This window comes from Symphalangus syndactylus, chromosome 7, assembly GCF_028878055.3.
Source record: "Symphalangus syndactylus isolate Jambi chromosome 7, NHGRI_mSymSyn1-v2.1_pri, whole genome shotgun sequence".
NCBI lineage: Eukaryota > Metazoa > Chordata > Mammalia > Primates > Hylobatidae > Symphalangus > Symphalangus syndactylus.
In genome coordinates, this window is record NC_072429.2 from 107,185,817 (window position 1) to 107,207,165 (window position 21,349).

Below are 21,349 nucleotides of genomic sequence, written 5' to 3' on the forward strand. Positions count from 1 at the left end.
ACTGCCCAAAGGATATGATTAAGTCCACTAGGGTCCGGGAAGCCATTCATTCCTGTGTTACACCTCTAGAAAATGGGGCAGGGGCACAGTTGCAGGAAAAAATTGATATTTAAAGTTAAGCAAATGTTTATGTTATATCTAGTCTTGTAAGTGGTATCACATAAATTTTTTGAGAGAATAGGTAAAGAGTTGATGAGTCATCATCTACCATTCACATCCAACCAGTTCAGCCAGTCAGCCAGGATCCCTTCTCCTGCCATGTGTCTCCCATTGTTTGAAGCTCAGCCTTATTTCAGCTTTCAAGAAGTCTATAGGTAGGTGAGTCCAAGGTTATAATTTCAGGAGCTCAAAAAAATGATCAGAGACCTGTTTTTTTTCTTCTTTTCCCCCAGCATCCTCAACATGTTGGTCTTCATCTTCAGGCTTTTCTGTCATGGTTGCAAAATGGCTGCCATTGTGCTAAGCATCACATCTTCATAAACCTCTATTAAGCAGTAGAAAAGAAGTGACTCTCTGCCTCTGTCCCATTTTAAAAACGAGAAAAAATTTTCCAAAAGGCTCCTAGCAAACATACCATTACATCTCACTGGCCAGTACTTCTACTTTAAAATATCACTGACAAGAGACATGGAGAAATCATGACTGGTTTACACTAATCAACATTCACTCTTCAGGGCTACTAAGGGGCCCATTGGTTATTAGGCTTCCAAACACCTAAACAAAACCAAAATTTTATTGATAATGAGTTGAATCAAAATAAGAATAGCTGTTAAATATAGACAGCTCTTGCAGATGCCACAGGTACCCCAACCATACCTGCTAGGCCTATTCAGAAAGATTCCTATAGATAGGTCCTGTACGCACTCATGGCTTCCTATGTCACTGTGTTTGAGAGTGTTTTCTGCCAATGGGAACTTGCTCTACCTGGAGGAATCTTCAACCAAAGAAAACAGTAAATAGTGGGTAAATACCTCAGTTTTCCTATTAATGGAACATTTTTGAGGCATCTCCCAGAGGGTCACCAGCAGGATGGAGCCCCAGTTGCCCACAATGGTTGTCTTTCCATTCATGAACCGTTCATTGACTTTCCTCCCTTCAGTGACTTAATTCTTCACAGTGCTTCCTGAGATTACACCCAAATCTTTGTTTTGGGGTCTGCTTTCAGGAGAGCTCAACTAAGTCATCAATCAACAGTGTCTGCCTCCTGTAGCTCTGGCCCTTCTCTTCTATGATGTCTTCCCTGATCTTCAAAAGTTACTTATTGGGCCAGGTGTAGGGGCTCACGCCTGTAATCCCAACATGTTGGGAGGCCAAGGTGAGAGGATGGCTTGAAGCCAGGAGTTTGAGATCAGCTTGGGCAACAGGGCAAGTCCCTGTCTCTAAAAAATTTAATAAAATAGCCATGCATGGTGGCATGTGCCTGTAGTCCCTGCTACTCGGGAGGCTGAGGCAGGAGGATCACTTGAGACCAGGAGTTCGAGGCTGCAGTGAGCTAGATCACACCACTGCTCTCCAGCCTGTGCAACAGAGTGAGACCCTGTATCTTAAAAAAAAAAAAAAAAAAGTTACTTATTCCTTTGTGTGACCACTATATGGTAGAAAGCATTAGTACAGCATATTTTAAGTGTGTTTCTTTCCTACCATACTGTATGTTCCTTAAAGTCAGGGACCCTGTTCTATTCACTGTTATATTCCTGTTGTTGAAGACAGTATCTGGCACATGGTAGGTGCTGATTAAACGTTGATTAACAGAACCCAGTATGTGGTTTCTTACCTAGGGACTCCTCTTAAAAAAAAAAAAAATCACAATCCCTTGAGCCCCCACTGCAGTTGTCCCCACCTTCTCGCTTTCATTGTCATCACTTCCATTACTCTCTGCTTCAACTGCCGTCTCAGAGGTTAAATATCTGGCTTACTCCAGGCAGGCAAGGTATTCATATGGGATAAATACGCTCTCTATAAGTTAATGTCCCTCAAGACATTTATTTTCTTTACCCGTGTTTCAGCATTCCCAATCTCTGAGACAGATCTTTTAACCTAAACATTGCCTCACAGCTGGCAGATCGTCTCCAGACCCACTGAACTCCAGCTCACTGAGAAAGCCAATAATTCACTGGCCTAAAATATGGGCAGCAGGGCAGAAGGCTGCCCCTCTGCTGCTGCAAGGAAATTTTATTTGAGAAACTCTAATTCTTAGTGATATATTTACTATATTCCCATTTTTTTCTTAACTTTATTGCCTCAACAGTAAAACTAAAACCTATTTTAAGTATTCAAATAGAGCAAGTCAGAAATTAAAAAAAAAAAGTCAAATGGACAATGTAGGGGCTGCTATGCATTTGTCTTACTCTCAAAAATCTAAGTCCTATGAGAAAAAAATAAACAGAAAAAAATGGTTACTCTTGTCAATAAAATAGATGCCAATTTCTGATGCAGAGTGACAGTTCAGGGAGAAAAGATAAAAGCAAACTTGGGACTTTTAGAAAAATTTTTGAAAGAGAGGAAGAATGAGATTTTCAGACCAATATGAAGCTAGAGCAACGCCAACATAACATGGGATTAGTATCAGCGTATTAACGGCTGTCATGGTGAGGATGACTTCTCACACTAGTATCCAGTTGGCATTTATTTCGAATGGGGTAAACAGGAATGGCAGGAGTGTGGAGCACGGGTGGGACTGCACTAAGTGTCAGACAGAATAATCTGTGAGATGAATGTGGCTCAAATGTTATGTCTTACAAATGCTGGACTTAAGTGCAAGAAGAAACATGCTGCACTCAAGATTTCAGTCCCGGGGACAGAGGTTGACTCACAGCAGAGCTAAACGAAGCTTCAGTTTTAGGTTCCCTTCTTTTACACAGGTGCCTTCCAAGAACCAGTATCTAATTTGTATCCATTATCATTTTTCTTTCCAAATGCTGTCCCTGACCCCGGCCACCAAATTTTATAAGCTTCAAACTCTAAAACACCTACATCTCCCCGTGCCAGACAAACTAATTTTTAAGGAGTTTCCAAAAGATGTTGATGAACATTATAAAGACATACAGGTTTTAAAAAGTATGTAAAGAACTGCAGGCTGGGTGCAGTGGCTCATGCCTGTAATCTCAGCACTTTGGGATTGCTTGAGTCCAGGAGTTCGAGATCAGCCTGGGCAACGTGGTGAAATCCTGTCTCTCCAATAAATACAAAAAACTAGCCAGGTGTGGTTGTGCACATCTGTAGTTCCAGTTAGCCAGGAGACTGAGGTGGAAGGATCACCTGAGCCTGGGAGGTCAAGGCTGCAGTGGGCCATGATTGGACTGCACTCCAGCCTGGCCACAGATGGAGACCCTGTCTCAAAAAAAAAAAAAAAAAGAACTGCAGTACTGAAAAACAAAAATGAATGAATAAATAAATACATATATAAACTATATCACTTGATATTTACTTAGAGGCAAATTTTTATAACCCCTAATCAAGAGGTTTAAGATACTGTCTCTTTCCTTAAAGATATTATGGTGTAATTTAGGAATTGAGACATAGGTACATAAAAATAACTATTGTCTTAATATTGAAAAATGGGAGGTATTCATTTAGCAAATACTTATTAATTGTGCCTTTGTTCCAGGCACTGCACTAGGCCTCAGAGATCCAATAGTTAACAAAACAAAATAATCAGCCTTCGTGGAGCCTACAGTCGAATGGGAAAGAAATTGAAAAAGTAAATAAATGAATAAATGAAATAATTAAAAGTTATAAAAAGTTGTTAAAAAAAAAAACCCTATCAGGTTGCTAAGACAGAGATTAAAGAAGAAACCTCTTTTACCTTGGGCAGTAGTCAAGATTTGAGAACATAACACACTTGAAGGAAGAAACAGCCATGAAAAGAGATGAAAGGAAGTATGTTCTGGGCAGATGTGTAGGTGAGACCTGAGGTGAGAAACAGCTCAACATTCTTGAGCAACAGAGGAAGCCAATGTGGGTAAATACAGTTAAGTGGCCAGAGACACGAGATGAAGCAAGAAAACGACCCTTGCAAATGGAGATTTTTGAGTATTTGCTTCATTACATTTCTTCCTTAATCTGGGAAGTGATGGGATTGAAAAGCTAATTTTTATTCTTAGAACATAATAATACAAGTAATACAAGATCCAACCACTGCATCCCAAGAGGTAGTTTATAAAAGTTACAGTAAAGGAAGAAAAATTAAGTATGTGTTGTTCTATAAAATTCTTATATCCCCTTTTCTGTCACATATATATGTAAGTATGTGTGTGTGTGTGTATATATATATATGCCGTTGATTTGTGTTTTTATCAAGTTAGAAGATGGTGAAAGCCTACCTCTCAAAGTCCCAAATAAGAAACATTGTCATTGGATGTCAACACTATCATTCATGTGGGTCATAAAAGAATGGGTAAGGCTATATTCCACTCCCATCATTGGAAGAAATGAGCAACCATGTTCTTAGACTTAATTAAACATGAATCTTTTTATTTAAAAAATTATTTTTTAAATTAAACAATAAGAATTGTTCATATTCATGGGGTACACATAATTTTTTGCACATATAATGTATAGTAATTAGATGAGGATAATTAGCATATCCATCATCTCATTTGTGTTGGGAACATTCAATATCCTCCTTCTAGCTATCTGAAACTATGTAATAAATTATTGTCTACAAACATACCACCCTGAATGTGCCCAATCTAATGGACTCGGTTTTTTTGTTTTTTGAGACAGAGTCTTGCTCTGTCACCCAGGCTGGCGTGCAGTGGTGCAACCTCAGCTCACTGCAACCTCTGCCTCTTGGGTTCACGTGATTTTCTTGTCTCAGCCTCCCTGAGTAGCTGGGATTACAGGTGTGTGCCACCACACTCAGCTAATTTTTGTATTTTTAGTAGAGACGGGGTTTCACCATGTTGGCCATGCTGGTCTTGAACTCCTGACCTCAAGCGATCCGCCCGCCTTGGCCTCCCAAAGTGCTGGGATTACAGGCATGAGCCACCGTGCCCGGCCTGATGGATCTTATTTAATCTTCCTCTCTTCAGTTAGGGGAGAAGAGGGGTAGGAACAACAAGTACAATTGTCCAGAATTCTGAAATTAAAAAAAGAAATACTATCAGCTGAGGCCTGAGGAACTGTGTGGGTAAAATTTCATTATTACTCAATATTAACTTGGATAAAAGTAATAAAAGGAATTTTACTGAAAACCTTTTGGCTGGCTTCTTTCTCTTGGAATTCTCTATCTCCATTTTGCTTCTTAATGAAAGAATCAGTTAATTCCAGCTCAATAATAAAGAGGTAGGCAGGGGCCTGAAAATACCCGGTTTTGAAGCCAATGGCCTGGAGAGTAGATTTTGATTTAAATGCAATGGAAAGCCACTGAAAAGTCTTAGCTTGGAAAATTATTTGGCTCGATTTATGTTTTAAAAAGCTGTACATTTTAAGAAGCACCACAGGCAATAAGTTCTATATAGGGAGGTTAGTGTGTGCTGATTATAGAGAAGAGTAGAGATAAAACTGGGCCCTTAAATGATAGGTGGATGACAGGAGAGAGATTAAGAGAGGGTATTCATGGTAAAGGCAATGAAACAAGAAAAGGCTTTGAGATGGGCTGGGTTGGAAGAAAGTAGGGAATATACCTGCCTGACTGAGGTATATTAAGTTCTGATCAAATTGTAGTTAGAATCTGCTTATCAGACTAGGAACATTTAGATAACAGGAGACAAGAAATTTCATATGCATAATATAATGGAAGTAAAGCTTCAGAGACATGAATTTAATGGAAATGTCAAAAAAGCCTTCTTTAGAAAGTGGAGAAGGAAGTTAAAAATTAAAAGAAATAAGAAAAATCAGAGCAACAAAATAAAGCCTGAAGTAAAATATACATTTCCTTTCTTATTTCCAGTTAAAACCCAAAGAAGTTTGGCAAAAGCTGTGTTATTCTTTCAGAGGCTGACTGGGGGAAACAGAGAAGCAAGATCAGGATAAATGCTGCTGGGGCTAAGACTAGCTGAAGGATGGTTCTCAAAGGAAGGTGGCATGAATCAAAATTACACTGAACTTGGTGATTTCGGCTTGGGTATAATTCGAGTTGATATTCAGTGAGCTTAATTTGGAAGGTGGCAGGTGGTGGCTGCTGTCCTGTATATGTGTTGAAATAATCATTAGTCAGATGGTAGAGTCAGGCAAGTATCCTACTGGGGATAAAGGAGAGGTTCCAGGAAGATACCGGAGGCTAGGTTATCTGTTAAACCCATGATGGAAGTTAAGCAATTTACCACAGTTTAGTCAATATACAAGTATCCCAGTTGCATTTTGCAATCCAGGTTCTAAATTCAAATAGGTGAAATACTAATGAAATATTCCAACCACTGGGGAAAAGAGGCACTTATGACATTGCAAGCCTTAGTTCCAGTGTTCTCAGAACCTGAACAAATCTGAAATGTCCTAATGCAGGGAAGGAGTATAATGTAAAAGAGTCCAAATACCTGGGCTTACATCCTGAGTTCTGTCACTTACTAACTGGTGACAAGTTATCTCTCTGAGGCTCATTTTCTATTTCTAAAATATATGGATACTCATACCTAAATGGCATGGTTGCTATGATAATGCTTGTAAAAGAGCTGGATACAGAAAATGATTCAATAAATGGCAGGGAGTTTGTTTTGTTTTACATAAATGAGGTAATTAGCAAAAATGGTCTAGGGCCTAGATCAAATGTTATTCTGAAGGGTTATTACACAATCTGAGATACTTATTCATTTCCCCAGTGCTCTGAGACAGAGGTCACAGACATAAAAAAATGTTGTGTCTCATTGGACTACAAATGAGCATATACTGATGGCAAATAATGAGGAACATCAGACACGATGGCTCAGAATATCGAGTGAGTCCTTGGTGACCCTGGTCTTTATGTTCCTCTCTGGAAAGCTGGTATCTCATGACATTTTAGAAAAGGTTGCGCAGAGTCCAAAGAGAAACTGCTGAAAGCATCAGCCCCAGTATGAAGACATTTGAAGAATGACAGAGCATTCAGGTCACTTGGCAGTTGGTACAGAAAGTGTTTCACACTAATAAATCTGTGCACAGAAAACCCAGCTATTCCCACAAGACTGTAAAAGACTGACATGATACTTTTAAGTAGAATGAGGGTAAAATCATGCTAAAAGTAAAGTTATTACAGGAAAAAACGGTAGGTATTGACCAAGTGATATAGTAGAGTTACTGAATTTGATCCTATAGAAGAGAGAAATGATTGTTTACACAAGTCCTTCTGTGTTCACCTAGAATGCTGCATTTCCACCATTGTAGCACTTACCATTCTAGAAAGTAATAGACCACCTGTCTGTTTCCCTTACTAGATCCAAGCTCTGTAATAAGATGAAGTCAACCTAACTTTACAGTTCTATCCCCAGGATCTTGCACAGTGTTTGACACATAGTAGATGCTCAAAAAACACTTGATATTAAATGAGTAATCAAGCTAGTATCATAGAAAATACATGTAGAAAATAAGGTAAATTTAAGGATTTTCAAAGGGAGAAAAAAGGAGATGCAATGTAGTCCATAGGCAGATATATTAACAAACAGGGAATCAACTTCTCCATCTGTGCCCATGATGAAAAAAGAGAAGTGAGTAAAAAAAGATTAATTCTGAGTTGTGGGTATATAGTAAACTTTAAACTGTGGCCATAGCAGCTCAAAATCAGATGCAAGCTCAAATCAGATGCAAGCTCAATTTATGGTAAAAACAGTTGTCATTTTATTCTGGTTTATGACTTAAAAAGTTAAATATCATTGGTTCTTTTACATATAGGATCCGGTCTTGGCAAAATTTACAAGAAAAGGAGATAGATTCTTACAGTATAAAAGTCAAATGTAATCAAGCACAGTAAAAACAATATGGTTATTAATTCAGCACCAAAGAAGACAAAACTCCAGGTCCAAAAATCTCACAGACTAACTTTGACAAACGTGACCCCTGGGCAATGCAGGATGACCAGGAGGTGTTGGAATTGGATGTACAGATCTATTGCTATATGTTACAGCTGGGTGATTTAAGAGACCCCCCCCCCCCAAAGCTAATGAATATTACAAGGAACCAGAAACTCCCTTGACAGCCATGTATACATGTGTAAAATAACAAAGAATCTGAATGCAAGTGTTTGTACTTCATCACTCAGCCTGAAATTCTATCCAATTCATTCAAACCCAGAGAAATGTGCAGCTTTAGCAAAAACCAGTCCATCCCTTGAAACAAAATATGAAAGTTACCACTGACATACCCACTTTTCTAGCCCATTCTTCATTTCAGATGCTCTTAATAGAACTCAGACACTGCATCTGATCAATCCATATTAAGGGGCCAGCAATATAACTTGACAGTTCTTCTGGAAAATTACATGTGTTAATACAAAATTTGGGCATTTGCCATAGAGTTATTTTGTATTAACTGAAAACTGCTGCTAGAAGAACAAAAAATTTTGCCTGAAGAAAATTTGGAACTTTTTATCCAGCTTAATTTGATACAGAAATTCAAAAAATGAGACAGGATAATATATTGCTTTTTCTACACTAATATTTATCCACCAAATCAAACTACTTTTGCTGTTTGTGTCCTTGCATTTTCTTTGATACAGTTTATCCCACATTAAATCTAACTTTAAAACAATAAACTTTTTTGAAAAAGTAATAAAACTTAGCTTGAGGGAAAAATTGACAAAGTTTGGATGGACTGGGACAATTGGACAACCAGACACAGACTCTTTCTAGAAAGACTGTGGTTTTATTGTGGATAGTTTATATCTTTTCCTAAGATATAAAATGTTATTATTTAATATCAAGAATAATTGAAATTCTTATTAATTTCAGGCTAATATAATAGATGTTGGAATCATTGTTTAATGTCACAATCATCGTTTTCAAGATTTGGACATTTAAAAAGAAACTGTGTATCTACTGTAAGCCCTACCTCTTTAATGAATTCCTTAATATATACTGATTTGGACTGGCCAAAAGATGTTCACTAATACCATTAATCCAATCCAATCCCTATTTGCAAAGTTTACAAGACAAAAACACAAGCTCAAATTGAAATCTCATATTGGCAAAGTCACATTTAATGATAGTAGATTAGATCAGATGAGCAAAAGTCACGGGCATCAGTGCTCCGTGAATCATGAAAGCTGTCTTGGCTAGCCAAGTTCTGCTTTGACCTCTCTCACCTCTTTTCTACTCCAGCTCTTGAGTTTGGAAAGCTTCAGAAATTAGTCCTAGATCCTCTTCTTTTCTCTATCTAGACGCTATTCCTAGGTAATCTTAACCACTTAGAGGGATCTAAATTACATCTCCAGCTCAGACCATTCGCCTATACTCCAATTGCCTTTTACATATCCACTTAGATGTCACATATCCATTTTAGAATCCATTCTTCACAGCGTTATATTTTTAAAATAGGAATGAGATCATGTCTCTTTTCTGGTTAAACTTCTTCCTTGGCTTCCATTTGTCTTAGAATAAAATTCAAATGCCTTACCCTAGTCTAAAATGTTTGCCTGATGATTTCTTCCTAATTCTTCACATCCTCTCTCTCTGCTCACAGCTATAGCTCCTCATAGTTCCTTGCAGGAACTAAAGCCTTTGGTCTTTCCATACCTTTACACTTGTTCCTGGACTGCTGTTTTCTCTGCATTTGTTACCCTGAATTGTTTATTCTTAGCTCTTAGGCCAAGGTGCAAAGACAATCCTCTTAGAGGTTTTCTCTCAGCACCTTCTTAAATCTTGTCCCATTTGCTCTTTCTCATCACCCAGATTTTTGTCATCTCACACTAGTGACAATCTTGACTGCAGTCATCCCTCAGTATATAAGGGTGGTTGGTTCCAGGACCCCTGCATATACCAAAATTGACCCACGCAAACTCAAGTCCCAGTCTACCCTCCATATATACGTGGGTCTCACATCCCACATATATTCCATACTATGGATGAAGAAAACCTCACATAAAAGGGGACCCATGCAGTTCAAACCCATGTTGCTCAAGGGTCAACTGTATGTTATTTTAAAAAATATTTAAAATTCTATAAACATGACATTGTTTTCCCACACTTCCTCATTGTGCCACACTCCCTCTTCAACTGGATGCCTCCATTGTCTCAGGAAGGGTTAGGGTTACTATATAATGAAAGCAAAGAAAAGAGGGTTCAGCCTATTACAGCCACAGCAGCTATGAAAAACGAAGTTTTTCATTTATGAGAGCTTCTTAAAAAGAAAGGATTTTTGAGGAAAATGCTTTTCCCTAAAGTTCTGAAGGAGTTACACTATATCCATCCATGATGACATTAAAAGAAAATAGACTGAAAAGTACTGATTGTTGTAAATGAAGTAATGAATGAAGAAGTGTGGAAAGCGTAAATGAAGGGTGAACTGAGGTGGATGTGAGGAGCCTTGACCATTTTCCACAGGGTCAGTTAAAGGGAGGGAGAGACTGCAGGCCATTCTCCCTGCCTGTAAGACTCAGAATCAGACTTTCTGGGATTGAATTTTAGCTTCTCTGTCTACCAGCTGAGAGACTTTAGCCAGGTGCCCTAGTTGTCTTATCCGTAAGTAAAACTGAATTATATTTCTTACTTTATAGAATCTTGAGGATTATGACAGTTAATGTGTATACAGCACTTAGAACAGGATCTAATATTACTATCCACTTGATAGTCTCTCATTCATTGTTTAAAATTGTGGTTAGCCTCATTGCCTCTTTGAAGACTTTCTTTAAAGTTATCCTTTTAATAATCCCCACCCCCTGACAAAATATTTGCACCTCTATTTACTTGGATTACTCAGCTTCATGAAGAAATTTACTGCCAATCCAAGCATAAGAATGGGTGTAATTTTGCTCAATTACTTGCAATTCCTGTTAATGGAACAAAGGTTTCTGTGATGATAGTTTCTATAGCAATATATTTAAATAAGTTATGAAACTGCAGAATTTTAAATCCCAGGTGAAGTTTATTTCCTCAAAGGAACTTTATCAGGCACATTGTTAACTTAATTTTTTAAAAAGAATTTGAGAGGATAATTTATAGGCCATTCTCAAATGTTACACTTTTATAAACTAAAAATTCCTCTGAGTGATTTATTAGTGGGAGAGGCATTATACACTCTCATGTTCTGAATCTAACATTAATGTCTCCATCTTACACTTATGGCATCATTACTATAACACCATGAATTCATACTCCAATTATTCTCAATTGCATATTGTCATACCTTTTTCCTTCTGAGATTACTCTACTTAAAAGTACATCACATTCACTTGTGGAATATCTAGAAATCACATTAATTAAGTGCACATGGGAAAATTACTTAGCTTTCCAGGGTTTCTTCATGGTCTAAGAGAATACATTAGCACAAATGAAGCAAGAACAATTAAATAAACCACAAGTCAAAGGAATGATCAACTTTATTATTTTTTTTGAGATGGAGATCTTTCTATTTTGTCCAGGCTGGCCTCAAACTCCTGGGCACAAGCAGTCTTCCCTCTTAAGCCTCCTGAAGTGGGACTACAGGCATACACCACTGTGGGAATGATTTTTTTAAAACTGTGCACTAGAAGGTAATGTGTGCCTTTCACATTATACAATTGCTACTAATCACTTACTGTAGAGAGGCTTTTTAAAATACAGGTTGAATAAAAAACTACAGAAATTCTTTATAATTTGTCTTTAACAAAGTGCTATTGAAGCTATATATATATTGTGCTATATATGAAGAAGACTCCAGAGACTAAGTTTCTAATCATCAATGAGAATGATTGAGCCGTAATTTAAGTCTTTAAACAACAGTGCGATTTTAGCAGTGTGTTCAGTTTCATCTTGGTCCTAGGTGTTAACATACCAGTGATCCAAATAATTTCATAAATGAGATTAGGATCTTTTGCCTTTCCTTATGAAAATTTCTTTCTTTTACTCACACTGGTGTTATAGTTGTAAATGCAGAGTGTTCATAAATATTCATTTCCTTTCCAAGTGGTTATATGTTGCAACTCCAAGTGTATTGAACATACTTTCTAGTCTCTATTCTTGGAACATCCTCCCTCTTCTTACCTTTCTTCCTACAAGATATACTTTTCCTTCTGCATCAAGGCTCCCCCAAATCTCACCTTCTCCCCAAAACTTCTCAACCTAAATGTGAAGAAAATCATAATGGCTTTCAATCTAAATCTCACAAGGTGGGTAAGTTTAATGTGAAAATACTAATTGGTCTTTTTTTTTCCAAGCCCTCTCATTCCACCACCCCAGTGATTCATTCCTACTATATAGCTCTGCCCTTTAATGACCCTTAGCTTCTATTTTCTCATTAAACTTTACCTGCCTTGCATTCTATTCCTTCAGGGCTTTCTAGTGATGATTAGATCATATGAGAAACTAATTTGAGCTAATGTAATGTATGGAAGTAGCACTGCCTATGGTCTATAGGTATAAAACACATAATCTGAGAATGTATGAGCTCAAAGAGGGCAGAGATCATCACTCACTTGGCATGGGAACTGGAACCAACTAGCCAGATTCTACAATTAGGAAAAGGCTTTGTTTCTAGTTAGTTTTATAGCTTAAGGTATATATTTTAAGTTTTGGTACCTTAAAGAAGACAAATTTAATGAGCAATAAAAACCTTCTTAGAGAACACAGTCTTTAAAAAAATCACATGGAGTAAAGAGATGTTATTGGAACTAAAATGTAATGAGTTGCAATTAAGTAAGTAGCCATTGTAATACACTTCTTCTGATTAGATATTACTTTCCTTGAGCATGTTTTGACTCACCAACTTAAAGGCCAAGTGACTTCATTCTTCCCATCATGGCAATTTCCCAGCATAACACACCCTGGAATGTATTATTGTGGTTTAAAAATGGGCTGTGTAGTGGCAATTTTGTCATAATTAAGATGTTTTGCAGAAAATAATAACGTGCCTATTAAAATATTAAGTGAAAGTTAATTCTAAGCATTGACATATGTGGAAACTTAAGTATATAAATATATATAATTTAATATACTTTTACATTTTTATATAGTTATATATACATGTCGTATTTTATATATTATAAATAATTACATATGCATATATAATTTTAAATTACATTTTAACTTTTTCCAGATTTAGATCACACTCTGTGCAATTTATTTAGTTGGCATACTACTTCTTAAATATAAAATTTCTGAGGAGACTGTTGGTTGAAAAATAAATTAAATGAAGTTTTCATAAATTTTAAAAAGAAATAATCTAACAGCTATGGTAGGGTAGGGATTAATCAGCAAGGTCTCACACTGCTGGTGAAGATGTGTATTGTTGAACTATTTTCTGGAGGTCAATTTGGTCTTTATAGTGAATGTGTTAAAACTGTGTATACCTTTTTATCTAAAAAATCCACTTCTAGAGTTTCACCCTAAGGAAACAGATAAAAGTATAAAGTTGCATATACAGAAATGTTCACTGTATCATTGCTTATCATGTTAAGATAATTACAGTCATCTAAAAATACAAAGAGGGCTAGGTGCTGTGGCTCACACCTATAATCCTAGCACTTTGGGAGGCTGATGGGGGAGGATGGCTTAAGCCTAGGAGTTTGAGACCAGGCTAGCCTGGGAAACACAGTGAGACCTTGTCTCTACAAAAAATAAGAAAAAAAATTAGCGGGGTGTGGCGGCATGTGCCTGTGGTCCCAGCTACTCGAGATGCGAAGATGGGAGGATTGCTTGAGCTTGGGAGGTCAAGGCTGCAGTGAGCTGTGATCACGCCACTGTACTCCAGCCTAAGCAACAGAGCGAGACTGTCTCAAAAATAAATTAAATAAATAAACAAATAAATAAATAAAAATAAAAGTACAGAAAGAGAAGTCTGATTAAATATAGTATATAGGTACAATGAACAATTTGTGCTTTAAAATGATTATCCAGATTACATATGCTAATACGGGAAATTTTTATATGTGTTCAGTGAAAAAAATCACATTACAAATACTATGTGTAGTATGACCCATTTATATTTTTTAAATACACATTTATACATGCATAAAGTGGACCCTGGACAATGAATATGTGGGTTAGGGACACTTCCCTCCTGAGAAGTCAGAAATCCATGTATAACTTTTGACTCCCCCAAAACTTTACCAATAGCCTACTATTGACCAGAAGCCTTACTGATAACAGAGTCGATTAATACACATTTTGTATATTATGTGTAATATATACTGTAGTCTTACAATAAAGCAAGCTAGAGAAAAGAAAATTAATAAAGTCATAAAGACTATTATTCCTTAACTGGAAATGAATCACTACAAAGGTCTATTCCTTAACTGGAAATGAATCACTACAAAGGTCTTCATCCTCTTCAACATCTTCATGTTGAGTAGGCTGAAGAGGAGGAGGAAGAGGTGTGGCTGGTCTTGCTGTCTCAGGGTAGCAGAGGCAGAAGATGTGGAGAAAAGGGGAGGCAGAAGAGACAGCCACACTTGGTGTAACTTTTTTTGAAAAATGTCTGTGTATCAGTGGATCCTCACAGTCAGACCTGTATTGTTCAACCAGTATATAACTCTGTATGCCTGTGTGTATATGCACTTCTTCATGCATGAAGTAAAGTTTTCATTCACAGCATCCTTCAGTAGAATCTTCCATGATGAAGGACTCCAATATGGTGGTCTCTAGCCATTCTTATGGCTGTAGAGCACTTGAAGTGTGGTTAGTGAAACTAAGAAACTGAGTTTTTAATTTTATTTAATTTTAATTACTTTTCGTTTAAATACTACATAGGGCTAGTGGCTACCATACTGGACAGCACAGATTAAGGAGGGTGTACACCATGCTGTTAACACTGGTTATGACTTACTATTGTTTATTTTTTCTTTTTGTATATTTAATTTTAGTTCAGCCTGTCAGATGAACACAAAATTATGAATTTTATACTTAAAATTAAATCATGCATAGAATATAATGGAAGTTGGAAGCTGAGATTTAAAGAAACTCAAAAGCTCTGTCTTCAATTTTCTGTTTTTTTTTTTCTTTAAAATGACCATAGGGAATAATGTTTTAAAAGACTGCTGAGTGCATCTTAGAATATTTCTGTAGTATTCAAATAAGAAGCCAAAAGAAATGAGCTATAATTATGCAGAAAAATAGATATTTATTAAATGTATGAGGCCGGGCACTGTGGCTCACGCCTGTAATCCCAGCACTTTGGGAGGCCAAGGTGTGTGGATCACGAGGTCAGGAGATCGAGACCATCCTGGCTAACATGGTGAAACCCCATCTCTACTAAAAATACAAAAAATTAGCTGGGCGTGGTGGCAGGCGCCTGTAGTCCCGGCTACTTGGGAGGCTGAGGCAGGAGAACAGCGTGATCCTGGGAGGCGGAGCTTGCAGTGAGCCAAGATCCCGCCACTGCACTCCAGCCTGGGTGACAGAGTGAGACTCCGTCTCAAAAATTAAATAAATAAATAAATAAATAAATAAATAAGTAAATAAAAAATATATATAAATATATGAAGAGACAGAAACTAAGAAAAATATCTCAACTCTCCTAATGATTATTTTCAAGTGTTATTATTTTAATATCTGCCTCAGAAAAACTCATTTGTGATCTGATTCTTCTACGTGGCTACAAATGCATGAAAGACGAAAGGACTGCACTAAAATATATGAGAAAATCGATATTTTTCTAAACTCAGAGTTTTCCAATTTGTAAATTCCAGTTCTTTCCTCTTAGGTTTCTTAAGTAATTAGCTGAAGTCATCATAAGCCACTAATAATTATTTTCAAGACCTGGGGGACTGGCCGGTTGCCAATGGGCTAGTAGTTGTAAGTGCTTAGAACCACAAGGAAGGAAAATAACAATGTTAGAAATTATAGATTCAAAACATCAACTATATAACTCAGAAAATATTGATAAATACTTCAGACAAATAGGTTACTTTGCACGTCAGTTTTATAGTTTTGCCTTTTTATCATAAAAGTATGAGATAAGAGTGATTAAAATGACAAAACCAAGATAAATTAGTAAATTTATCTCAGGTAGGTAATATTAGTAACGCTTGAAACTAAGGTCTTTGGCCTTTTATGACCATTCTGAGGCAGTATCATACTAAGTACTTATCTGTTGATCCAGGTACCTTTTCTTCATGCATTACCAGATTTAGGAAATGAAGGCCTGATGAATCTTTTCCTTTTTTTCCCCACCCCTGCAACAACTGCATAGGCAGTGTGGCTACTTCCGGGTACCCAATTATTCTTGCTTCAAGGTATGCACTCAATCACATTACCCTCTCTTTGGAATACAACAGATCATTAACATAAACTTAAAAAATAAACTCCAGTCTAGACCTGCTGATTCTTTTAACAGCATAAAGTATCAAACCCATATGTAAGCATTATTATAAACTGCTGTTCTGAAATGTCAGGAAACTATTGTCCCAGGGACAGTGAATCATTAGAGCCATATAATTAGTTAGTTTTAAAGCAAAAATGTGTAACAGGAAAGAGATATTTGGCATGTCACTTGCAATTTGCTGGTTCTCCTCTGTTCTTGAGAATTCTTACACCAAAAGGAACAAACCAACTATACCAGGCAAATGAAAATTCAGGATAAAATTGATCAATAAACTTATCTATGGTTTTACAACACCAGCACAGACAATTAGTTTGGGACTCTCTGGATCAAAAATGAAATGCAAGGTAAAGCTGCATTTGCTTTCTGTGTTTTTCTTTGTGGTTATCAAATTACATCCTTGCTTTCTTTTTTTGGAGTCTCGCTCTGTCGCCCAGGATGGAGTGCAGTGGTGCGATCTCGGCTCACTGCAAGCTCCGCCTCCCGGGTTCACGCCATTCTCCTGCCTCAGCCTCTCCGAGTAGCTGGGACTACAGGCGCCCGCCACCACGCCCGGCTAATTTTTTTGTATTTTTAGTAGAGACGGGGTTTCACCGTGGTTTCGATCTCCTGACCTCGTGATCCGCCCGCCTCGGCCTCCCAAAGTGCTGGGATTACAAGCGTGAGCCACCGCGCCCGGCCACATCCTTGCTTTCAATGGCATCCACAGAAATGTTTTCATTTCCTCTTGAACAAGTAATGGTTAAAGACCAGATACTGATTTGCAAGATTTCCCACATAGTTAAAACCTTCTTACATGTATGATGGCACACATGAGAACTTGAAAGGGTTAACCGTCTTATTTCTCAGGGACAGGGACGAGGCTAGGTCATAATGCAGGCATGTTTACCCGTTTTCCTATCTATGTGGAGAAAATTTCACAAAGGCCATTTCCAACCTTTAAAATACTAACAGTCATGTTGGTGGTGAGGAACATTTCATTTGGTCAGGTCTGTCTCTGCAAGGTAAGGTTGAAATCTGGCAAGTTTGAGCTGTGAAGATGACAACCATTCTTTATAATTCTGAGAGAATATACATTTATTTCCTTTATAGGGTAGAGAAACCCCAAATTAATTTAATCACATCTTTAATAAGTTATTTCAATTTTCATATTAATCAGATTTGTAATACCACTAACAGTGATCTTATTGAAAGGGTAAGCATGCAACAAATGTAGAATTAATGTTCAAATTTGAATGAGCTTTTTTTTTTTTTTTTTTTTTGAGACAGAGTCTCACTCTCTTGCCAGGCTGTAGTGCAATGATTCGACCTCTGCTCACTGCACACTAGACTTCCCTGGCTCAATCGACCTTCCCACCTCAGCCTCCCGAGTAGCTGGGAATACAGGTGCTCGCTACCATGCCCAGCTAAATTTCTGGTATTTTTTTGTAGAGACAGGGTTTTGCCATATTACCCAGGCTGGTCTCAAACTCCTGGAGGCAAGTGATCCTCCAGTTCCACCTCCCAAAGTGTTGGGATTACAGGCATGAGCCACTGTGCGCAGCTTGAATTAGCTTTTAATGTTTGAACCTCTTTTGGGCATTTATTATGTGCTTTACAGTAAGCTAAGTGCTTTATCTACATTATGTTGGTTACCCCTCATTAATAATCCTGAGTTAAGGAAAAAAGGATTGTCTATGTTACACATATATTCCCTACATTAGCATTCCCTAATATGTTCCCTAGATTATTAGTTTTAAAAAACATCCAATGAAAATGAGAGCCCTGTGGTCAAATTTGTTATCTCCTCTTAGACATTTAAAACAAGGCACAGATGTTCCCTTTATTACTTAAGTTCAGCGTTGCCCTGGAGATTCTAGCCAGTGAAATTAAGCAAGAAAAAGATGTACAGTTACTCAAGATCAGAAAGGAAGAAGTATAATTTTATTTGCAAATGCCATGATTGCCAATATAGAAAATCCTACAGTGTCTTAAAAAAAAATCTACCAGAACTCAGAAGTGAGTTTAGTCAGGTTGCAAGATAGAATATCAATTATACAAAAATCAACTGTATTTCTAAATACTAGCAACAAACAATTGGAAGTTAAAATGTAAAGGAAACCATTTATATAACTCAGAAAGAAAAAGTCAAATATTGCGCGTTCTCACTTATAAGTGGGGATTAAGCAATGCGTACACATGGATGTACAGAGGGAAATAATAAACATTGGAGACTTAACAGATGGGAGGGTGGGGGGTAGAGAGGTATAAAAAATTACCTATCGAGTATCATGTACACTATTTGGGTGATGAGTACGCTAAAAGCCCAGACTTCATCACTACATAATATATCCACGTAACAAATCTGCACTTGTAACTTCTAACTCTATTTTTTTTTTAAAAAGATTAATGACAGGCTGTTTTTCTATCAGTGAATGGAAGTGTATGACAAAGAAACACCTTTGTAAGCTAACCCTTAGAATATGTTATTATAACATGTTTCTTTCTCCATTGGGTCCTATTAAGCCAACCAGAGAAATATAGCAATAAAAGGCAAATGTAAGCATGCTTTCTTTAAAAAAATTAAAAGAAATCATTTACAATAGCATAAAAAAACATGAGACACTTAAGATATGTATTTTGAAAGTAGAGGGAGGTTTATAAGCTGAAAACTACAAGACACGAGTTAGAGAAATTAAAGAAGACCTAAATAAGTGGAGATATATACCAAGTTCATGAATTGGAATGTCAGTATCAATAAGATGTAATTTCTCCCCAAATTCACCTTTAGATTCAACAAAATCTTAATTAAAATCCCAGAAGACTTTTCTGCAGAAATTAACAAGTTTTATACAAACTTTAAAATTTGTATGAAAGTGCAAAGGACCTTGAGAAGCCAACGCCATTTTTGGGAACGAATAAAGTTGGTGAACTCACACTACCTGATTTCAAGATCATAATGCTGTAAAGCTATGGTAATCAATGTGTGGCAGTGGCCTAAAGATAAACATATATATATATAAACCCTTTTACAAAAGTGCCAAGAAAATTCAATGGGAATATAGTTTTTTCAAATAATTACCATATAACCCAGGAATCCCACTCCTAGGTGTTTTCCAAAGGCAATAAAAACATTATGTTCACATAGAGTTCTGCTCTGTTTAACGAGTATTATAGCAGCTTTGTTCATAATAGTCATAAACTGAAAACAACCCAAAAGCCCACCAACTGCTGAAAGGATAGACAAGTTGTAGTACATTCATGCAACTTAATACCACTTAGCAATAAAAACGAATTAATTACTGATACATGCAACATCAAGATGAATCTAGAAACATTATGGTAAGGAGAAATCATATACAAAAGCTACAAACCAAATGATTGTATGACAGTCTGGAAAAGGCCAAATTATAGGGCCAGAAATCAGATCAGTATTTGCCATGGGCTGGGGATGGGGATAGGTTAATGACTACAAAGAAGACGGAGATAACTTTTTGGAATTATGAAAATGTTCTATCTCTTGACTCTGGGAGTGGTTATACAACTGTATACGTTTGTCAAAACTCAAAACAATTATATATTTTAAATGGGCAAATTTTACTCCACGTAGATTATATCTCAAAAAACGCAATGAGAAAAAAAAGGCTCAGAAATGCTTCATGAAGAAACTAGTCTAAATGCTTTTTTAACTCATAGTTTTCTAAGATTATTTGTTATTTAAAATTTATTTGCTACTTCTTTGACCTTCCTGTAGAAGTCTCTATCATGCTCAACTATATTAATTCTGGAATGTTAATCCAAAAGATATTTACTGCTACAGTACACACAAATAGGCCATATAATAAATTAATAATTATAAAAAGAAATAAAGTTTCTTAAATTAATTTTAGGATTATAGATAAGAAAGTTTCTTAAAGTAATTTTTAGGATTATGGATATAATAGAGGCATAATATTCCACATGTTTGAGTACTACCTGTAGAGAACAAGTATAGAATAGTTCCCAAGAGAAAAGTATTCACATTTAAGGAAAGTCTACTATTTATTAGACACCGCAAGAGCCGTTGAGAACACAGAGCTAAAAGACACATTTCTTGCCTTCAGGTTGCTCAGCAATAAATGTGAGAGAGAGGCAAGTCAACTGATATTGAAAATTAAGCATAATGAATGAGTACTAGAGGTGTTTACATAGTTACATGGAAGCACTCAAGAGGTACCTACAGTTCTAACTCAGAGGAGCAGGCAAAGAATGGCTCAAAGAAAGGTTCCTTGAGGTAGTGCCTGAATGAGGTCTGTTGGCATAGGTTGACTTTAGGTAGTTACAGAAAGCAGGGGAAGGCAGACAGGAACACTGCAGCAGAAGAAAAAACATGTACAACACAGCCGATATGACCCTTGAGAGAAAACTCAAGTGGTTCTCCACTGTTGGAATACCATGATTTTTGTGGAGATTTTAATGAGGGCATGACTTAAATTTGGATTTAAAAAGGCAATTCTAATTGCAATGTAGAGATGTTTGGAAAGGTAAGACTAAAACACAGAAGCCAGGTAGAAGGCCTGTTATGGTATTTGAGATGGAAAGGTACTAAGGGGGGGTATTAACGAACATGGAAAAGACGAGACATATGAAAGAAATATTTAGAAGACAGATTTGATACAAGTTGAACACTGCGTGAATATTCAGAATGAGGTAGAACAAGGGGTTCTTTCTGGGTCCCGTGAAGAAAACATGGAAGTGCAGTTCCAGATAAGGATCCTTCTCAAATTACTAGCACTATCCATGAAACAATATTTATACATTTCTATTCTTTACAATCTTTATTCCTTATAATTTTTATTCCTCACAATTTTTATTCCCTGCAATTCTCTTACAATGTTCAACAGGCAGGAGATTCTTAAAAACTGTTTGTTGGATGAACGAACAAATGAACAAACTAGAATAGTGGAGAACTAAATGTTAATAATTTCAGATTCTAGGAAGAGGCAGACGAGAATTTTTAAATAGAAATTCA